This window comes from Phocoena phocoena, chromosome 5, assembly GCF_963924675.1.
Source record: "Phocoena phocoena chromosome 5, mPhoPho1.1, whole genome shotgun sequence".
Lineage (NCBI taxonomy): Eukaryota > Metazoa > Chordata > Mammalia > Artiodactyla > Phocoenidae > Phocoena > Phocoena phocoena.
In genome coordinates this window covers 121,087,276-121,109,105 of record NC_089223.1, presented here as the reverse complement: position 1 = coordinate 121,109,105, position 21,830 = coordinate 121,087,276, and the positions used below count along the sequence as shown (strand labels likewise).

The window sequence follows — 21,830 nt, the reverse complement described above, 5'->3', positions numbered from 1 at the left end:
ACCCCGTTATAGACCTGAGCTGTGTTGTACTGGAATAGGTACACAAAAATGGGACTACTATCAGCTCGGTGCTTTGTGACCACCTAGAGGGGTGGGATAGGAAGGGTGGGAGGAGATGCAAGAGGGAAGAGATATGGGGATATATGTATACGTATAGCTGATTCACTTTGTTATACAGCAGAAACTAACACAACATTGTAAAGCAATTATACTCCAATAAAGATGTTATATTAAAAAAAATGGGACTACTGGGTGAAAAATTATATGTATACTTTTACTAAGGATTGTTAAGAGATTTCTCTTCAGACTGGTTACAGCAGTCTAGATTCCCACGATTAGTTATTAAGTGTCCCCACTACCCCAAATTTTCACCTACATTTTGATTCGATTTGATTTACTTACTGATTTTTCAAAAATCTCTTCTCACTCAGATGGGTGTGAAGTGGTATGTTACTGTTATATTAATTAGCATTTCTCTAATTACTTATAAGGTTAAACATCTCTCTTCAAACACTTAGTTGTTCAGGAACCTCCTTCTATGAATTGCCTAGTAATAACCTTTGTATGTATATATTGGGTTGGCCAAAAAGTTCAATGTTATGGAAAACCCCAAACAAACTTTTCAGCCAACGCAATATATGTTTCCTCTTCTTATTCTTGAATTTGCAAGCATTTCTCATGTACTCCACATATTTATCTCTTTTCAGTCTTTGATGTTGCAGATATCTTCTTCCAACCTGTCACTTCAATGTTAGTTTTGTTTTACCCTATAATTCACTGAACACAAATGCTTAGTTTTGACATTGTAAAGCTACCAATTTATCCTTGATAGCCTGTGCTTTTAGGAAAGGGTTTAAGTTCTCTCACATACCAAGGTCACAAAGATATTCTCTAACATTTTCTTTTATTAGCTCTATAGTTTTACCTATTACTTTTAGGTTGGTCTTTGTTCTCTCTGCAGTTCATATATAGTATATGATGTAAAGTAGGGGCCCAACTTTATTTTTTTCATCTAATAAACCATTTTTCCAAGAACCTACTAAGCAACAAACCTCTTCCCCACTTTGGGTCTGTTTTTGAGTACCCATATCTGTTTCATTAGCTTGATTATCTGTTTCTGCGCCAGTTTCAAACTGCTTTTATTAATATGAATTAAAATCTGGTTAAAAAAATAAAAAAGTAATCTTCCTCCAGATATATTTCAAATAGACAGCTATTTGGAGAGTTTTGTTCTTCATCATAGGCATTTTATTGAGGTCCTCAAAAAAATCCCACTATAATTTTAATTGGAATTGCATTTGGTAAGAATTGACATCTTATGCTGTTATGTGCCCCACCAATGACTATGTTATAACTCTTCATTTATTCAAGTCTTAATTTACATCCTTTAATAAAGTTTTAAAATTTATAAAGTTGTTATGCATTTTTTAGGTTAATGTCTAAATGCATTATAATTTTTTTTAAACTACTGTGAATTTTGCAATGTAATTACTGCTAATGTGAAAGAACAAAACTATTGATTTTTGAAAGTATATACCTTGCTTTTGCTAGTTCTAATACTTTGCCTATGTAGACATCATATAATCTCTAAATAAGGGCGTTTTGTCTGTTATATTTTTCTCTTTTCCCCCTCCCTCCTCCTTTCCCTCTGTCCATCTTTATTTCACTTTATTTTTTTTCTTATTGAATTAGTCAGATCTATATCAAGAATATCAGTCTTAGCAGGTATATTTGTCTTGCTTTATCTAGAGTTTGTTTAAAGTTTTGATGTTTGCTATAGGTTTTTTTTTCTTTTTTTAAATTTTATTTTTATTTTATATTGGAGTATAGTTGATTTACAATGTTGTGTTAGTTTCAGGTGTACAGCAAAGTGATTCAGTTGTACATATACATATATCCATTTTTTTTTTAATTTTATTTATTTTTTTATACAGCAAGTTCTTATTAGTTATCCATTTTATACATATTAGTGTATAGCTATAGGTTTTAGTATATAACCTTTATCAAGTTTGTAAAATTTCCTTTCAGTCATAAATTGGAGTTAATCAAATACTTTTTAAGCATTCTTTGAGATAATTATGTGATGTTTTTTGTCTGTTATGTATGTTCACCATTAATAGATTTCATTGATATTTCTGATATTAAAACATCCTCACCCTCCAGAGAGAAATACTGTATTAAAAACATCTGCTGTTGGGATTTAGACAGCAAATATTTCATTTAGAATTCCCACACTTGTCACTGTGAGATGGACCTATAATTTTTTTTTCTTTACTATTCTTCTGGAATTAAGGTTGTACAAGTCTTACAAAATTAGCCAGGCAGCATTCTCCCAACCCCTCTCCCTTTAAAAAAAAAAAAAAAATCTGCACGAGACAGAAACTATAACTCCTGAAAGCTTGGCAAAAGTATCTTGTAGAACTTATTCAACAGGGGGAGGTGTGTCGGTTTATTCAGGTGTTTGTGTGTAGAATTTAGGGAGGGCTTTGATTATCATTTCCATTTCTTTGACAAATATTTGACTATTAAGTTTTCCACTTTTATACATATTTACTTTCTGTTTTCAGTGGTTTCATACAAGGAAATTAATCACAAGGTTTTTGACAACCAACATTCTGAGCATAAATGAGAATCAAAAGAACCAGCACTGAGACCTCATACTCTGTCCCCAGTTTTAAACCCAGAATATCTCTAAAAAATAAGCTGGCTAGCAAAAAGTTCTGTTCTTAGTCTCTAGAAAAAGTTATCTTTCCCTATGTGGATAGCAGCTTGAGTAATGTGGACTGACAGGACGACATCTCAATAGGAAAAGTCTTCTGAGCATGTATACTTCAAAAATAGGAAGTAGTGCTTTTCAGAAGTAAGCGACTTAAGAAACAGGGAACTGAACCAAAGAAGATTTGCTGACGGTCCCATAAAGTGACTGAGAAATGTTGTGCCGCTGAACCTGGTTTTTAAATCTATTTCATTTTGATGGTCTAACCTAAATCAATGCTCTTCTCCTGCTAGCAGACTGTAGGAACATAGAGAAATTGGTTTAGGGACAGATTAAAGGGGCAACGTTTCACTAAAGATGTGAAAAGTTATTAGGGATACACTTGGATGGCTAAGTTTAGGATTTCTGAATAATTAAGACAAATGAAAGCCTTCAAAGCTAGGCAGCTAATTTATTATGTGAAGACTATTAAATTGACATGATGGAACCCTTTCTCATGATCTCAACAACCACATTATTTAATATATCTTGTGTATGCTGTCCCATAGGGCCATAACAGGATTTTTATAAACTGTTAGGACAAATACTGACGTGCATCTTACTTTGTTTATCACTGGACCTGGGCCAAAAGGCACTAATTAGAATAGTTCTGCTACACAATGTTTATATACTAATTACCCTACTTCCTAAACCAAATGTTCCAAGAAGTACTAAGAATGCATGGCAAAAAGCCACTGGTTGCAGTAACAACTATGCTGCTTTACAAACAAAAGGAACAATAGGCTCCAAAAGAAAAGAAATAATAGAAAAATTAACATGACATACATGTGGTGAATAAGACAACTGCATTTTCCTAAAGATGTAGTAAGCATTACTATGCTAAATAGCATGGGTATTTAGTAATTATTGAGATTTCCAAGTTAAAACAAAAAATTTATAAACAAAAATGTTACATGTAGTAAAGGCAAATAGGTTACACAGAGTCAAGGGATTTTATATAATCATAAAATACACACATATATTTCATGTTCAAGGCATATTTTTGGGAAGTATTAGGGAAAAAATGATGGAAAAATCCAAGTTAGTATTGCAAAGTCCTATTTTTGAAATTTAAATACTTACTGAGTGCCTACAATGTGAAAGATACAATGATTTCAAAAATGAACAGGACATACATGTTTCTTGCCTTCAAAGAGCCTGCAGTCTGAAGGGGAAGATGGACAATTAATCAAGCAAACGGAATACAGTGTAATAAATGCTATGAAGTGATGGGAGATAGCAGCACACAGAGCAAGTCGCTAGGATTTTAGTGTGTGTGTGTGTGTGTGTGTGTGTGTGTGTGTAAAAACAAGTAAATGAATTTTAGAAGTAGGAAGAACTTTCAGGAACTTTCCTATGTTATGTGTTCTCTCTCCCTGTGTGTATATATTTTATACTGTCTATTTCTATAGTACTTGCTCTCATGCCTAATCCTATCAATTTGCATTCTTTTTCTTCCCTCATGTCTTGTGATTTTACCTTATCTATTTTTATTTCTCTACTTGGCCATGATGTAGAACTATGTACATTCATAGCACTTTTTTTTTTGCATTTTTATAAACTCTGTCCTAACAAAAACAGTGATAATGTTGAAAATAATTACAGTAATAAGCTTACTATATGCCAGGTTGTTCTAAGCACTTCAACATGCATTAACTCATTTACTTTTCACAAAAAATCTATAAGGTAGGCATCCATGTTACAGATATGGAAAATAAGGTACAAAGAGGTTTAAGTAACTTTCCTTAGGTCACATAACTAGTAAAGGGCAGAACTGAAATATTATCCCTGCCAGTGTGGTTGAAGCCATACTGGTTTAACTGAAAACAACTGAGTAATTATCAGGTACTGTTCTAGTCATTCTAATCATTACACAGACATGATCTTATTTAATCCTCACAATGACTCTGTTAAATAGGTAGGTTAATAACCCCATTTTAAGGATAAGGAAATTGAAGTAGAGTGAGTTGCCCAAGTCACATAACTAATAAAAACAATAATAGGAGTAAGAAAAATTTAAATGAATTTTTAAAAAAAGAAGAAAAAATCATAAACTAAATTATCTTTATTTTTATACCAGACCGTATTCTCTTGGTAAAGATTTTGGAGAAAAACAACAGTTCTGTGCTTCAAGCTAATAAATCTGACTCACTGCAATGCCATTAGCCAAAAGTGTCTCCTGGTTCTTTAACAAAAAGGAATAAATAGACTCTGCTGTGTCATTTTTCAAATCTGTTCAGCAATCAGTGAATTACCTTCCTTTACGCTGACATAAACCCAAAGTTAGTTTTTATTCTTTCTACTTTCTTAGTATTAGCACAAGAAATTCAGGTAATAGCACATCAAAAAGAGATACAGGATCACATTATTGATTAGTTATAGATAGAATCTGACCATCAGGAGACAGAATGAACCTTCTCTGTCTCTATGTTTTCTATGAAAAAGCACACAACATCTCGTATCTTAAACTTTTATAATTAATTATCTCTTTCTTGTGTGCAGGCAGTGCTGGTTTGCATATATAAAACAAAGACATACTGATTTATTTGTGCTGCTATAAAACGATATGCATCAAAAACTTCTCCAAAAAACTTTAATTCAAAATCTTGTTACCGGAATTCAGGGGAAGTAAAACTCTCTCTATAGTGGGGGAAGACCTCTTAGAATGCTAGAAGACTTACTAGTTCAAAAGCACATCAAAATTCAGATTAGGAAAAGGAGGTAATTAGTGCCTGCAGCTTTGTTTATGGTTCTTAGTGCCAGGAGGGTAGTCAAAGAGCACATGCAATCAGCCCTTGCACATTATAATTAGATGATGGGAAGGACAGGGCTCTACATCCTAACTACTAAAAATACTACAATCATTAGAATTGCAAAAATGAACCCATTAGTTATCCCCACCAAATCGTTTTTTCCAGCTCTGCTACTTGAGCTGTGTGACCTAAAGGTTTTTAAAGCATTCTTAAAAGAAACTGTTTAGGAGAATATGTTTAATTTGTGTCTACACACTGTTCCAACCCTGCATAAAGATCTAGGGATATATTTGCAGTTAGATCCCATGACCTGAATAAAGTATGGAACCTGATATGATTGCATATGTTAGATTTGGAACAGTAAATTTAGAGCTATTGGCTCTGCACTACCTCAGATTTCTGAGAACAGAAAAACCTTGTAAAAAAAAACCATAATTCAAATGTAGTTCTCAAATTTCAACTTGGTCCTTACTGCTTGCTCTATGGCTATTCATTTTATTAACCCATCTGCCCTTGCCTCAATGGCTAATCCAAATCCTTTCTACTCCCCACAAAGCTTCAAGGAAGTCTCCTGTCCTTCAATGTTGGCTAAGGGCATCAGGTGTTAACTCTTTCAACAACCTTGCTCATGACCTCAAAGTCCTCCTTTTTTAGACCCATTAATCTAAATCGGAGGAAGGGCTGACTTGCCCTCACTTTCTTTCTTCCTTTCCCCATTCCCAGCCCCAACACAAGGCTAACAACTTGGGGGAAAGTGTTCTTAATCCTGCTACCTCCAACAAGGCAACACACGCTCAATTATGGTTCTCATCTCCCAGAATGCTTTCAATTCAACAGATGCACCACTTAAATATTGTTAAGCATCTAGCTGGGTGTCAGGTACTGTGCTAAGTACTGAGACACCAATAACGGAGACTGCGCCCTTAAGTAACCCAGAGACCATCTTCCCTTTTGTCTTCAAACACACACTAACAATTATCTTCCAAAGGTCTTCACTCCACCTCAGGCCAATATCTCCATCTAGTGATAATCCATCCGCCCAGAGTTCAGAGTCCAATTCCAAGTTGTAACCTCATATAGCTTTTCCTGATTATTCCACTCTGGAGCAATCTCTCCTTTCTTTCTTCCACTCATTCAGCACTAACCAGAAACTACACTATATTGGCAGTCACCTTTTCTTAACTGTTTTATATTACGCTTTATATATCATACATATGTGCTTGTTTAAGAGGGAACAAGTAAGATTTTACAGTCAGACAGAACATGGCTCCAGGGCAGACTCTACCTATTTGGGACTGAATGGCCTTGGACAAGTCACTAATCCTCCCTGGATTTATGGGGTTATTCTGAGGACTGATAATTTAAAAGTTGGGAACACCATAGATTGGTAGCAAATATAAATGCTCTCCCCCATTTGGCACTTACTGATTGAAATCTTATAGCATGTGAATACAAAAATGAGAATTTACTTAGCTCTTATTTCTAGGTTCCTCACTTTATTTTCACTATATAAGCAAGAACTGAAAGCAAAGATGGAAAAAATGTCACCTTTTAAGGGATCATTCAAGGAATGTAAGAAATCTTCATATAAGCCTACACTTGACTTCTGGCAAGAAGCTATTACTTTGTCTTCTCCCCACCCCCACTAAACGTGCAACCTTCTAATAATATTTTAAACTAACAAGACAGTTTCCATCTCATCATCACGGATTTAATACTGTAGTTGTTATATCCAGATTGTTACTGCATTATCATCATACAAGTAGACATTTACCAACTGAGGACAGGTACTATTTAACCAGGCTTACAGCTAATGGATGCACTTAACTGCAAGCAGGCATTAAGTACTCTAAAACAAATCATGTCATAAGATAAGATTCTAAACATGATAACCAGAAATGAAATGAAATCCCAATCATCTACAATTAGCTTCAACTACTCAGTCGAAGAACAAAGTTTATTTATGGTAATATCAATTTTTCCTTTTCTACAGGGAGCTATCAGACACAAATTAATAATATTTATAGCTTTTAGTACATACAAAAGGAATCTTTGGCGCTTTTCTTCCCCAAATTAAAGAGACTTACAAAGTGATATAATGCTTTTATATTTTAAATGACTTCTTTGTTAATATGTACCCAAAATATTCCCCCATTTGAAGTAGTATTCAATTAATTCCTTATGATCATTGTCTTTTTATAAGCAAGCTTTACTTAAGGGAAGATGGAGACTACTCTGCCCTTCCTCCTAGTAGAATTAATAACTTTGGTATTCGTAATGTGCCAGGTTCTAAAATTTATTTTTATTTCGCAAAAGCACCCTAGGTTTTGAATATTAACCTGTTACTACCTAGTTGGACAAATTATTTTAAAAACTAGCAATCCTGTCTTGTACATATTTTTAAAAGCAGTTGGATATTACATCATTTACTGTATCATCTGAAATAAAAATAAAAATGTAAATAATTAGTTGAGATTTGCTTTCTCATTTTCACGTTATCTGTTATCACAATTAAGACTATACAAACCTCTGACATTCTTTGTTTCTACATTAATAAAACTGCTTAGAGATGAACACAAGTTTAGATTTTTTAAAAATATAAAGCTTAACAGTTTGAAATGCAGGAGAAGTCCCACCTTATCTCTGACTATCTTCCCCTCAAAATTTTCCAAGTTTAAAAGCAAAGAAGAATCTGTAGAGATGATTTATGTATGTTAGGGAACATTACAAATGAAATTACAAAGTAAACAGCCACCTGGGAAAATATCTCCAAGAAAAGATTAATAATCTAATTATACAAAGAATGTAAACATATTACTAAGAAAGATATTATGATTTCAATAGCTAAATGAGCAAGGACATAAAGAGCAAATTTACACAAGAGAAAATCAAATGATTAATAAAAATATGAAAATTAGAAAAGATATTTTTAATGATACCATTTTCACCAATTAAATAAAATATGGCAATAAAGTGACTCATATACTGCTGACTGAAATGTAATACAGTATAAAATTTCTGAAAAGTTATTAGCAATATGTAAAAAGAACATGATAAATACTCATAACCTAGTAAATCCACAGTATGCAATCACTAAAGATAATGTTTAGAATAGTTTATAAAAACATGAAATATTTTTATGTTTAGTGAAAAAGACAAACTATAAAACTGGTCAGTTTTTTTTTTTTAACATCTTTATTGGAGTATAATTGCTTTACAACGTTGTATTAGTTTCTGCTTTATAACAAAGTGAATCAGCTATACATATACATATATGTTCCCATATCTCTTCCCTCTTGCATCTCCCTCCCTCCCACCCTCCCTATCCCACCCCTCTAGGTGGTCACAAACCACCTAGCTGATCTCCCTCTGCTATTCTTCCCACTAGCTATCGGTTTTACATTTCTCTCACTTTGTCCCAGCTTAATAATTTTTTTTAATGCCAAAGATATCTGTCAAGAAAAATATCAAAAATATTATCATTGGTTATCTTCATAAGCTCAGAATTCATGTTTTATTTCTTTGTTTTATTTCACTGCATTCTCAAAATTTACTACAGAGAGCATGTTCTTGTTTTACAAACATAAAAAAAATTACATAAAAATATATATCCCTATATTTCTTCTTATTGAAACTGTCGTAGTGTTGGAAATTCCACTTTAAGAGATTCTAATAAATCTTAAGGTCTTTCAGGGCCTTAGAACTGCTTAATTAAAAAGTAAATCTGGGGAAAGTAACACACTAATAAGCACTTATCAATCTCAGTTTAGTATGGAACATATACTTGGGGTAAGAGTAAAGTCACACATGGGAGGATGGACAGGAGGACTTAGTGGGATGATAGAAGGAAGACAAAGAGGTTACAACCAATTTCATCATTATACCTAGGGCTGGCCCCAGCACTGGCATGGACCTTGCTCTTTGGTGATCTGACCAAAGTCAGCTTCAGCTGCTACCACCACTGGCAGCCAGACTTGGTAGTACCCTGCAGTAATTTCAACTGATCAAAACAAATAGGAATAATAGAGCCTTAGGTACATATAAAACAAGAGATTCATTATACATAAGGTGGGTTATTTTTGCCTCTGATGCAAAAATACTCATACTAAGGTATGCTGAAATATTGTCAAGAAATTTAAAAAGTTTAAATTTGTGTTTTCTTTTTTTGTGTGTGTGGTACCCGGGCCTCTCATTGTTGTGGCCTCTCCCGTTGCGGAGCACAGGCTCTGAACGCACAGGCTCAGCGGCCATGGCTCACGGGCCCAGCTGCTCTGTGGCATGTGGGATCCTCCCAGACTGGGGCACGAACCCGTATCCCCTGCATCGGCAGGCGGACTCTCAACCACTGTGCCACCAGGGAAGCCCCTGTGTTTTCATTTTGATGATAACCTCAAAAAATAAAAATGCGAGATCAACTGAATGAACACCTTACAACAGGCTACTGCTAACCTGATTTCAGCACATAAATCTGCATTTGTATTTCTGATTGTGTCAGTACCAAGTTATCATGGAAATGACAGCATTTAAATAATGCACATTCCTTGGCTGGAATCTGGAGGTATATTCTTAAAAGCCTGATGGAATTATTTTCTTTAAAATGTGTCCATGTATTACTTAAGTTTAAGAGTAAGTAATTAAACCTATGAAGTGAAAAAGGCTAAGAAAGAGTAAAAAAGCTACTAATACGTATCTCTTTACCCATTCCAACCAATTTGTTCAACATATTAATTGTTCAGCATATTATTAACATTATGTTAATAGTGAGTTCCTATTACACTATATTCAATGTACTATTCTAAGCACTTCCCATATATTGACTCATTTAATCCTCACAAGTTCATGAAGAATTTTATTCTCACCATACCGAGGGGGAGAATAACTTGTCCAAGGTCACAGAGTAAATGTCTGGCAGAGCTAGATTCAAATCCAGCAAGTTTACGGAATTTTGAAGTTCAAGGAACTGACCAAATCAGTCTAACTCTCTTCTCTTTGACTAGATGAGGAAATTATGCTGGTTTATTGTGAATCCTCCTTGAAAATGAAGAGCTAACTATTTAACTCTATACATCCAAACAAGTCCCTTCACCACCTAGGATCTCATAATAACCGCATAATTTAATAAGACAGACTGGATGATTTCTAAGGTCTCTTGCACCTTCAAATTTTCCTGTCTGATAGCATATGTTTGTGAAGTAAAACATCAGCATTATTGCTCAACTGGACATAAGAACACAAACCTAGAAACAGAAGCTAAAAGTATAAAGTCAAACGATATCAGGCACAAGGGAAATTCTCGGGAATGGAATAGCAAACAGAGATTAGCAAAAATTTAAGCCAGTAGATTCAACCTTCCATTGTCAAAAGCTTACCAAATTTGAATTTTTTTCTCAATGTGAATATCTCTCAAATTTAATGATAGAAATATATGAAAAATTAAGACTTCCTTTGAAAATATTCACTCTATGATCAACTCTGGTAGTATATCTTGATTTAAAAAGGCAAGTAATAATTATATATTTCAGAGTTGAAAATCACAGATATCAGTCAGAAATCATCTGAATTTAATGAATATTACATATATCAATACAAATAAAAAGTAGCAATAATTTGTTTTTCTAACAGAATAATTTGAATCAACATATTGGCCTTTCATACTAGAAATATTATCACTTTGGACAATTTATTATAAAATAAAATCTAACCATGTAATCTCATAAGTTATTTTTAACAACTTTATTGAAGAATTAATTTACATACCATAAAATTCACCATTGTTAAGTGTGTAATTCAATGATTTTTAGTAAACGTACCATGTTGTCCAAACTTTATCGTAATCTAGTTTCAGAAAGTTTTCATTGCCCCCCCAAAGTTGCCTTATACCTTTTCTTAGTTAATCTCCCAGGCAACTCCCAACCCCAGACAACTACTGTTCTACTTTTTGTCTCCATAGATTTGCCTTATCTGGATATTTGATATAAATCATGGACTCACGTATCTTATTAGTTATTTTTACACTAAGAAGAATTTTTCTAAAGCCCAATGTACTTTTTTACAGGACTCGCCAAATAAAGCTATCCTTCAAGTCAAGTGAAAATGAAAATCCCAGATGTTTATCAGAGATTATAACCATAAAACGAAAAGGAAAATTTTAGGACTGTTCAGAGATACTAGAAGAACCTTCGAATGTTACACTCATTGTCATTAAGCATAAGTCAGAACTGCAGAATCATTAAATAAGTAGAAGTGCTATTTGTTGTTTTCTTCAGTATCCTATTTAGAACAAAGAAAATTGGACTAGGGATTAGAACACTTAGTCTGTTTTCTACATTAAGTGATTCCTAGTCATGAAACCTCAAAGTGTTTCCAATTATGAAAATAAATCAGAAATGCTAAGAAAATTTTCAAAGGCAAATTAACTGAACAAAGTAATTAAGTGTTGGCAGAGACCTCAAAAAATATCTAAAACTAAGTAATTCAATAAATCTTAATCAAATACTTACCATACATAACTACATTTTTTGCTAGGCACCACGGGGGACATAGTAGAAATACAATAATATAGTTTTCTACCCGTCAAGGGCTTAAATTTCTATTGGGGAAAATAAATGACACATATGAAATTATTAGAGAACTCAAAATAGAAAATAAGTGTCAAAATGTGAAGTCCGAATTGGGGCTGAGAGAGATCAAGGTAGGAAAAATATTGTGGGCTAGGAAGATCACTAGAGGCCACAGAGAAGAGGCAGAACTTAGGATGACTCTTCAAGTGTGGCTCAGAATTATATAAGAGTCCGAAGGGAGTGGCTTTCTAAATAAGAAGAACACCACAGTAAATCTGCAGAAAGAAAGAAGAAAGTGAGTTAGCTCAGTAATAAGGAAGAGTCAATATAAGTTAGCTATGACATATGGCTGAAGATGAGAGGGTAAAAAACCAGATAAAGTGGTGACTTCAAATCTCTCCTCTGGTCATCATGCATTTCTGGAAAAGGTAAAGCTATAGAAGTATTAGATAAGGTTTAAGAGAGGAGGAATTACAAGTGTGCCCAGATGTTAGTAACAAACCCTTTACTTTGGTATAAAATAAAGTAAGTTTTTGAGTCTCTGTCCTCTCTTCATTTAGAAGAGACAAACTTAGACATTTCCTTTCCAGGGTTGCATAATAGAGGGCAGTCCATTAGATGAATCAGTCCTAGGAGCTGGCACTGGCAAACAGGAACAGCTCTTTCTTCCCTCAGGGCCTATGAAGCCCAGCCAGGACTTCCAGTCCATGTAAGTGAGTAAAATACTATTAACAGGTCATGAGTGGGATACTCCCTGTTCATACATTTGAGGAAATGATATTAACACATAGTTTTTACTATATACCATACTCTGCTAAACATAGAAATAATGAAAATGACCTAATTTAATATTCTGAACTGGAGAGTAGATAAGTACTGTTCTCATTTTACAGATAAAGAACCTGAGTTCATATTGGTTAAACAGGTTGCTATGGATGTACTGCTAATGAAGTGACTGAGCTAGGCTTCAAAGTGAGGTCAGTCTGACTCCAAAGCCCATGTTCTTTCCATTTTTTACCATTTTGTGTCTATGAAGTATGCTTACCTAAAACTTTTTTAGATAATAACATCAATTGTTACTATTTTTTAATATCAAATATGTTCTAGGTTCTTTTCTATGTACTGAATAAGCATTATTATTAATCTGTGTAATAACCCTGGAAGAGAGTAATTATACCCTTGTTTAAACCATGACCCAGAGAGACCAAGTAATATGCTAAAGTTAAAATAGCTAGTAAGTGGCAGAGTTGGCTTAAAATTCAGGTATGCCTGATGTCAACCCATGCTCTTTATACTATGCCATACCTCCTTATTTGGCATGCAGTTTAAGAAAGAGATTTTGTTATTGATATGTAGGTACCTAAACTTCCTTATATGACTTTGTACTTTCTGTTTATCTTAGAGCTATAAATTCTGAAATACTCATTCAATAACAATAAGTAAATAATATGGATGTTAAATTCTAAGACATTGGTGGGTCCATGGATTTTTCTTTCTTTACTCTCTGATAATAGAGATACATACTGATAAAATAAATCCAATGGTCTCTATTAATTGGTCCTTTTAAAACCATTTGCCAATTCTAACATACTTTTTATAATATTTCTGCTGGATGCCCTGCTACAATAGATAGTCAGCTTCTTATATTAAAGAGAAAGCTGCTTATCTATAACTTACAAATAGTTCTGATGTATGGAGTTAATCTGCTTACAAATCCCATTTCCACGTGGCCAACTTTTCATGTATTTGAAGACAGAGCTCAGTCCCTTCCAAAGCTCCTTTATCATAAATTAAGCCTCTCAAAATACTTCAATTATTCTTCCTGTGTGACATGGTTTCTACATCTAGGTCACACTCTTCTGGAAACAGCCTAGTATTTCTGCTTGTCCCCCTGGAGTAACACAATAAGGATGCTGTCGCTTCTTCTAGATGACAGTCCTTTGAATTAACTGAAGTTGCCTATCACACCTCTCCTTCAGAGTCTTTTTTTCCTCCTGATTAATCAGGAACTCACAGTTTGCAGACCCTTGTCCCTCCCTTCCATCCAAATCCTGATTACTCTGCTTCGGATTTACCTTGGCTCGCCAGTGTTTCTCATAAAATGTGGTAATCCAAATGTAAGCTGACCAACATGCAAGAGAGTGAGACACTTTTTTTTCTTTATACATTACAATGTCATTCACATATATCCTTCTTTTGATTTAGTTTAGTGGCTTGTCTTAAATTCCTGTCCTAAAGAACTACTATAAACGCTTCACCCCACTCTGTAGTTTCTGCCTCTTCTAATCCAGGCTGAGCATGGATTAAGCTTCCTAAAATCTCGTGACAGTTTCTTTCTTCTACTCAGAAATTATCTCTCTCCATAGTCTACTGAAGTCTGAACTCCCCCTAGATGTGATTTCAACTTACTTGCATAGCTGTATCAGCCACTGATCTTGTACTTATAATTCTGAACCATGCAAATAAGAATATTCATCATTCTCCAAATACATTCCTTGTTTTCACGTCTACGTCCCTTATCTATAGTGTCAGGTCTATATGGAATGTCTACCTACTCCTCTCCTCTGCTTCCTGAAATATCATCCTTTCCCCCAAGAATTAGCATAATTATTATCTCTTAGTTACTCTTGCTGGAAGCCATCTGTCCTTCCTAGATGATCTCCACACTCTTTCTAGAGCACTATTTCCGAATTCCTTGTCTTCAAAGTAGCTGTGTTTCTTAAGTTTCATATTAGATTCTGATTTTGAGGCTAGTGATATATATTATTAAGCCAATACTGTGCATGGTAAATACAAACTTTATAGCTAGCAGATGATATAAATCACCATGATCTAACCAATCAATCAATTCAACAAACATTTAGTGACCATCCGTTATGTACGAGGCACTATGCTAAGCTTTTGGGATATAAATCTGAAGAGATATGGTCTGTGCTTTCAAGGAGTATACAATACAATGAAAGAACCAAAGTATGTTTAAAAAGAAAGGAAGGAAGGAAGGGAGGGAGGGAAGACTGCTTTATGCATAGAAGAACCCCAAATCTCTGCTGGGGGATATCAGGAGATCTGATTCTTAGAAAAAGTAGGAATTTAGCAAAGCAAACAAATAGGAAGACCATTTCTTGTTCATAGTGATATGGCGGAGGTAATAAAATACAGTTAGAGATGAGAGAATCGTGTAGGAAGAAGAAATGTCAAAGAAGAAAGTGCAGAATGAGAGGTTATCCCAGAGTACTACACCGCAGGAGGCCTGGTGCTTGAAAAGGGCAGGTGTTTACATTAGTAGTATTAGGTGATGAGCAGGTAAGAAGTTGGCCACAGTAATTTGTGTTGTCTATGTTTTCAGGAAGAGGTGTGTCTTTATTTTGCCTACAGTAAAACCAAAGACTATGGGCAAGTCTGTACTCTGCCCAAAGTGAATCTTTTGTTTTTGAAGGATGTAAATGAATGTTGTGTTTTAGTTTACTTGTGACGGTGGGTTAAAATCTCATGTAAATAACTTCTAGTTTCTTTACTATCATGCGTAGGACTTGGATTTTTCTCAAAGAAGTAGCACAACTTGGAAAAAACAGAAAGAAAGAAAGAAAAAAGCTAGTCATCACATTACTATTTCTCCAGAGAGAGTACTTGCTGAGGGAGAAAAAAAAAGACAAGATTTTTGGCAGATTGTAATTATTCACACCCTCGTTAGTTAGATTCATCTTCTTAAAACACTGGTTAACTTTATTTCGCTCCTTTTCAGAGGCTCACTATTGACTAAAAACTAAGGTTCAAATGCTTTAGGTTAGCATTCAATCTTTTAACTTGTCTTCTAAATCTTAGGAGAGTTTCATAGATTTTGAGGGTTGTTCTCCCATTTAAATTGTTAAGACTCAATTTCGGATACATTCCTCTGTTCACTACTGAACAGAACCAGAATCTCAGAACCAAGGGCCTCACAACTCTTTTCACAACACCCTCCTCCCCGGCCCCCAGGTGCTGCTGGCTTGCAATTATCTCCCACTGCTCCCTGAGGAGTCTTCAGCTAGGCTCACCTGCTTTGTAACCCAGGCTCTACTTTGCAGTCCTGCCTCCATTCTGCTTCCTCCTCTTCAGAAATGTCCTCACCTTTCCTAACCAACTACCTTCAATATTTCAATGATTCTAAGGAGCACATTTCTTCATCCTTTAACATCACAGAAATGAGTGAGTGTGTATCTTGGAATCAATGCACATCGTAACTTAATTGGCTGCATTTTCTTTCTCAATAATCTATAAAGTAATGATATACCTTACCATCAATGGCATCTTAACACCTGTATGACTTCCATCTGATTTGGCTCCTATGTTTTCAAAATACTCCCCCACAGAATCATGCCTGTTTTATCTTATTAAAACTGTTTTTGAGTGAGAAATGAGACTTTTAAAAGCAACATTTGGTAGCTCGCAAATGGATCAAAATATCAGATTAAAAACTTGTCAAAATGTTTACAAAAGAAAACTAAATAATGCCTGTAAATCCTTCAGAATTAGTTCCTCAGAATACTTAATAGCTATAACCAAATCACAAAGACACACACTTTTGGTGGGGAATGATTTACCTGGAATTTGCAAGTGATTTGGTTAGAATTATTCTCCATAACAGAGTCTAATGGACAGAACACTGGAGCAGGAGTCAAATAATGTTCTTTGATCCATGTTACCTCATCTGAAAAGTAGACGGTTTGACATGATTCAAGACCCTTTCAACACTTAGCCTCTGTGGTTTTCAGTACTGATATTTGGATAAAGATCACCTTTATTGGTAGGGGAAAAGAGGGTTCTAAAATCTAGGACACTATTACAATTTTAGCAGCTGAATTTGAACCTTGTTTTGAGTTATAGGAATCTGCTCTTTCTCTTGAGTTGCAAGTGATGAGACAATTTGGCACTTGCAACTTGGCATTCTTTCCCTTTCTTGCTGACTTCCTTCCTCTGATTGCTGCAGACAGGTTGTAGCAAGTAAAGCTCTCTTTAGCAGAGATTTATTGAGCTCAAATGTTCCTTCTGTATTTTCCTCCACTGACATGATGCAACAATAAGCATATTTATATACTGCCTATGTATTCTGTATTTCTGGACTTGAACTTCCTTTGGGAGCCACTACACAATAGGTATTACCACACCTGGAACTTCACCTGTCAAGAAGGAGAGAGATGAAATACTGGAAAGATATTTTATTCATCCCTATTATTGTTATGTCTTAGTAAATTGATAGCTTAGAAAACTCTAGTCTTTATATACTAAGAGTTTATATAAAATTGCACTGATATAAAAACTCTAAGTATCTCCCCCTCCACACATATATAAACACAAACTTTGCTCTGTAACTCCTTAGATTCACCTCTCATTGCAAATACACTGTCATAGACAAATTCCAAGAGGACCCCCAATTTTTTAAATATCCAAAAGAAATAGAGAAGCACCTGATCTGCGATTCAGGTTTACTATTTTCTCTGTCAAAAATGATTTGGGAAAAGTCATTTTATCTTCTCAAAGCTTTAATGATCATATGCATAAAGTGAGGATTTGGACTGCCGGTGGTTTTCAATCTATTTCTGCCTCAACACACCAGAGATGATCCTATTTGGTCTCATTATACTCAGAGGCTCACTGCCCTAGTAATGCTACAGTGAGAGGGGAGGGTGAGGGTGTCTGTGAAAAAGCTTCCAGGTGTATGTGAGAAACCTAAAAGCCCTGTGTGTATTTCTGGGGGTAGTCAGTCTAATCTCCTCCTTACTCCTACCTACTTCCATTACTACAGACTAATAAGCTCAAAGGGCCTTTACAGCATTGGTTTCTGTGACTCTGTAAATGGAAAGGACTCTTTCAATATGAACATGTTTCATTATTTAAGTTGAATAGGTTTTGCTCTTTGTAATACTGACGGTTTTTTTTTTTCTTTCAGCATTTTAAAGATATCATTCCACTGTTGCCTGGCTTGCACTGTTTCTGACAATTCCTACCTGTGTTCCTGTATTGAACATGTTTTTTCTTTTTTTCTCTTTTTGGTTTGCTTTAAGACTTCCTTTTCTATCACTGCTTTTCAGCAACTTCATTATCATATACCCTAGTGAGGTCTTGTGTTTATCTTGCTTGAATTGCTTTGTGCCTGCTTATCCTGCTTATTCTTGGGGCTACTTTTTTCTGTTGGGTTGATAGTTTTATCAAATCTGAACAAATTTTGGCCATTATTTCTTTAAACCTATTTTCTCTGATTCTCTTCCCAATCCACCCCCAGGAATTCATCTATGTTAGATCACCTAATAATGTCCATCAGGTCACCGAAGCTCTGTTCTTTTGTGTATTTGTGTATGTGTGTGTGTGTGTGTGTGTGCGTGCGCGTGATTTTGTTTTATTTTTGCCTTTCTCTTTCTGGGCTTCAGTTTGAATGGGTTCATTTGCCAATAGTTGATATGTTTACTGATTTTTCTTTGCAGTGTCTCATCTGCTGTTAATCCCATTCAGTGAAAGCGTCATTTCAGATTTTGTATTTTTCAGATCTAGAAGTTTCATTTGGTTCTTTTTTCAAGAAATAAGAATATAAATGACATTTCATAAGGCAACCGGGAGGGTTACTACATCAATAGAAAGCAGTTCCTCTTGGGGAGTAGAAATTTGAGAATGAGGAGGAAAGGGCAGGAGACTTCTGTTTTCTTTTTAGCCGTGTAGTTCTTTTTGATTTTTAAAAATATGAGCAGGTATTACTATGATAAAACTAAACAGAAACAGATATATAAATGAAAAATATAGATATATATACATATATAAAATGATTTTATAAGCAATACCATCTTCTCTCTCTCTGTCTCCCCACAAAATATAAACTTTTGCACTCTGGGAAGTACTGGGATACTTTTCTCTACCTCATACTGCTTAGAGTGATTTACTTGAAGGCTGAGACTGAGTCGAGTCATGCATAAGTGAAACTGCGCACAAGAGCACTCAGTCCCCTTCCTTTCCGTCCTCCAGGACCAAAATCTTATCCAACTATCAGACGGTTTTTAAGAAAACTATCATAGGCAAGACACTTTTGAAATAGTTTATGTTACAGGAAGTAAAATAGGTGGTTAGCTCTCATAAACAGAATTTAACAACAACAACAACATAGGAAGCTATCATATTATCTATGGTGGATTAAAGATGGCTGCAAATATTTTCCCATTCTTCCCATCAAGAGGTTGAGTCTATTCTCCTCCCACTCAATCTGTGAGATGCTCTGGCCAAAATGTGGGGCAAGAGAATTGGGTAAACTGACACGGTATAACTTCAGAGAGGGGCTTTCAGAGATCTGTGGCTTTTGCTTTTCTGGGCTTGAAACCTCCATCTTAGAACCTAGCTGCCATGTCTTTACAAGCCCGTGCTTGTCGAGAGGCCATGTGGAAGAGCTCCAAGGTGCTCCAGGAGAATGCCCCAGGTGAGCCAGACATATGGTGAGCCACTGTGGATGCTCTAGGTCAGTCAAGCCTCCACTCAAAAGAGGGAGCTAGGACTGGGCTCAGCTGCCCACTCAGACAAGGGGAGAGCTAATCAACAGCTGAATGATAAAAGAAATAAATAAGAAAGAAAATAAGAGGAAAATTTGGGACATTTCCGTGATTATAAGACACATGTGGTTATTATTATGACAATTAAATAATTTATCATGTGTAAAATTTTAAGATAGTGCCCAACACACCATAAGTATTCAGTAATGTTAGTGATTATAACTACTATCAAAGAAATAACCTGAGTTTCCTCATTATTTATTATTTTATCCATCAGATGTCAGCTATCCCCTTGCCGGAATGAGCAGTTTGGCCAATCCTAGTTTCCTCTTTCAAACATGCCTATACACACCCACCACAGCATAAAGTAGAAAGCATTCCAGCTACCAGAACCCACTTCCCATTAAGAAATGTTGGGGATTACATATTTTAAATGGCCGCTATATTTCTTAATATTTTACTTCCTACTCAGTTAAATGAGTAGTATGAAAATTATTTTAGCTAAAAGTTTTTTTTTTTTTTTAAAGCAGTAAAAAACCCTACAATTTCTTACCTAAAATAATGCTTAGGAAATCTAAAATTTTTACATGTTGGCTGTATGATGAAAATAACATTGTTTAGACTTCCACGTCATTGACATGGATGCATATTTCCACATGCAAAATCAAGTAGTTATTTATTTTACTTTATTTTTGTATGTGTGAGGTAGGCAGGGGAAGCATTGTTTAAGATCATTTGGTCGTATCAGAATCCTGTGAAGAAGAGAGAGCATCTGTATACTTTGATGTAAATACATGAGTACTCTTCAGAGGCACACCCTGGAGCCCCACTGATAATCACTGATTTAGGCAAACAACTTATTTTATTTCCTGTTCCTCCCCTCAGACCTTCCCCCCACCCCCACACCCATGCACAATTTCTCTGATAGTATCCTTCCTGTGTTTGTTTCTTTCCTTTTTCCCTCCATTGACTCCTTGTACATTTTCTGCATTAGATGATTCTAATTCTTTAGCCTAGGATTTTGCCAAGATCTGCAGCAAAGATTCATCTTACATAGTTTTATTGCTATCTCCCTTCATCACTTGATTCTCTATTTCCCCATTTCTAAGCATGAAACTCCTCTAATTACAAAGCATAAGTAAGACCTCTGTTACAACTTGGGTAAGGTGTAGAAGAACAGTGCGCTACAGGCATATGCACTCATGTGTGGGTTCTATACTGACTTCAATTCTAACACGTCACAAATTTTTCCAAGGTCGGTACCTTTTTTTTTTTTTTTTTTAAATCAAAGGAACACCACCATCCTCCTATCCCACTCTACGAATATACAGTGGATTAGTAAAGGCTGTGGTGGTATCAGCAGACCAGCCAACTCTATTCTAGTTACTGTAGAAATAAGAGTCATTCTTTTGGGCAGAAAGTTGAAGGAATCAAGATATACAGCTAATGGCACATATTGAAATATAATAAGGCAGTTGCTACAGCCTGGCTAGGGACCAACTCCATTATCTTTTGCCATATCAGCATTCTGATCCTTTCACCGTTCTGGCTGATCTGCTTCTAAAATCATTTTATAAGCATGCACTCTTCATCACTCCTTGGAAAAGCTTCATTGTGTAATTTTAAAAGCATTTTTCTCTCTCTTCATCTCCCTTCTGCTCTCCAAAAATGTAGAGTTCTGGTCTTAATCAGTGTGCACATGTAGCTCTTAGTAGTGCTAAAAAGGAGCTATACATATATTTTAAAAAGAAAGGTGAAATTATTGCCTTCTCACATGTACCCATGTTTAAATAGTTGTAACAGATGTAACTTCCAGAATACCATAAATACTGATATTTTTAAATGACTTTTATTTCAACTTTTTCCAATTATTCAATAATTTTAAATGATTTGACACTATCATCCATATAAAAGCTAGCTCTGAGAAACTTTAAATTGCTTTTTTTCTCCTTAAATTTGTATTTCCATTCCACTACCCCCTTCATTACTCATTTTGTAATAATTTTCACAAATAAAACTATGTACATACATTAAATTTTTAAAAATTCAAATGAATATAAGGTTCTAGCTATTAAATTTCCTCTGGATTGAATTAGCATTGCAATTATTTATGTACCATTATATATATTATAGACTTAGACAAAATATTAAGCATAAAATGTTAAAGTTTATTGGAAATTCATTTCTTAATGAGACCGATGGAATTATCTCATTAGTCTCCTCCTCCCCAATGCATTCTTGTAAACATGGGAGACTA

The 21,830-nt window shown here is 34.9% G+C and overlaps 1 protein-coding gene across 2 annotated transcripts in view; it reads right to left on the bottom strand.

The window, feature by feature from the left end:
• Positions 1 to 21,830, bottom strand: part of AFG2A (AFG2 AAA ATPase homolog A) — a 336,287-nt gene that overhangs the window by 132,776 nt on the left and 181,681 nt on the right. The window lies entirely within an intron of this gene.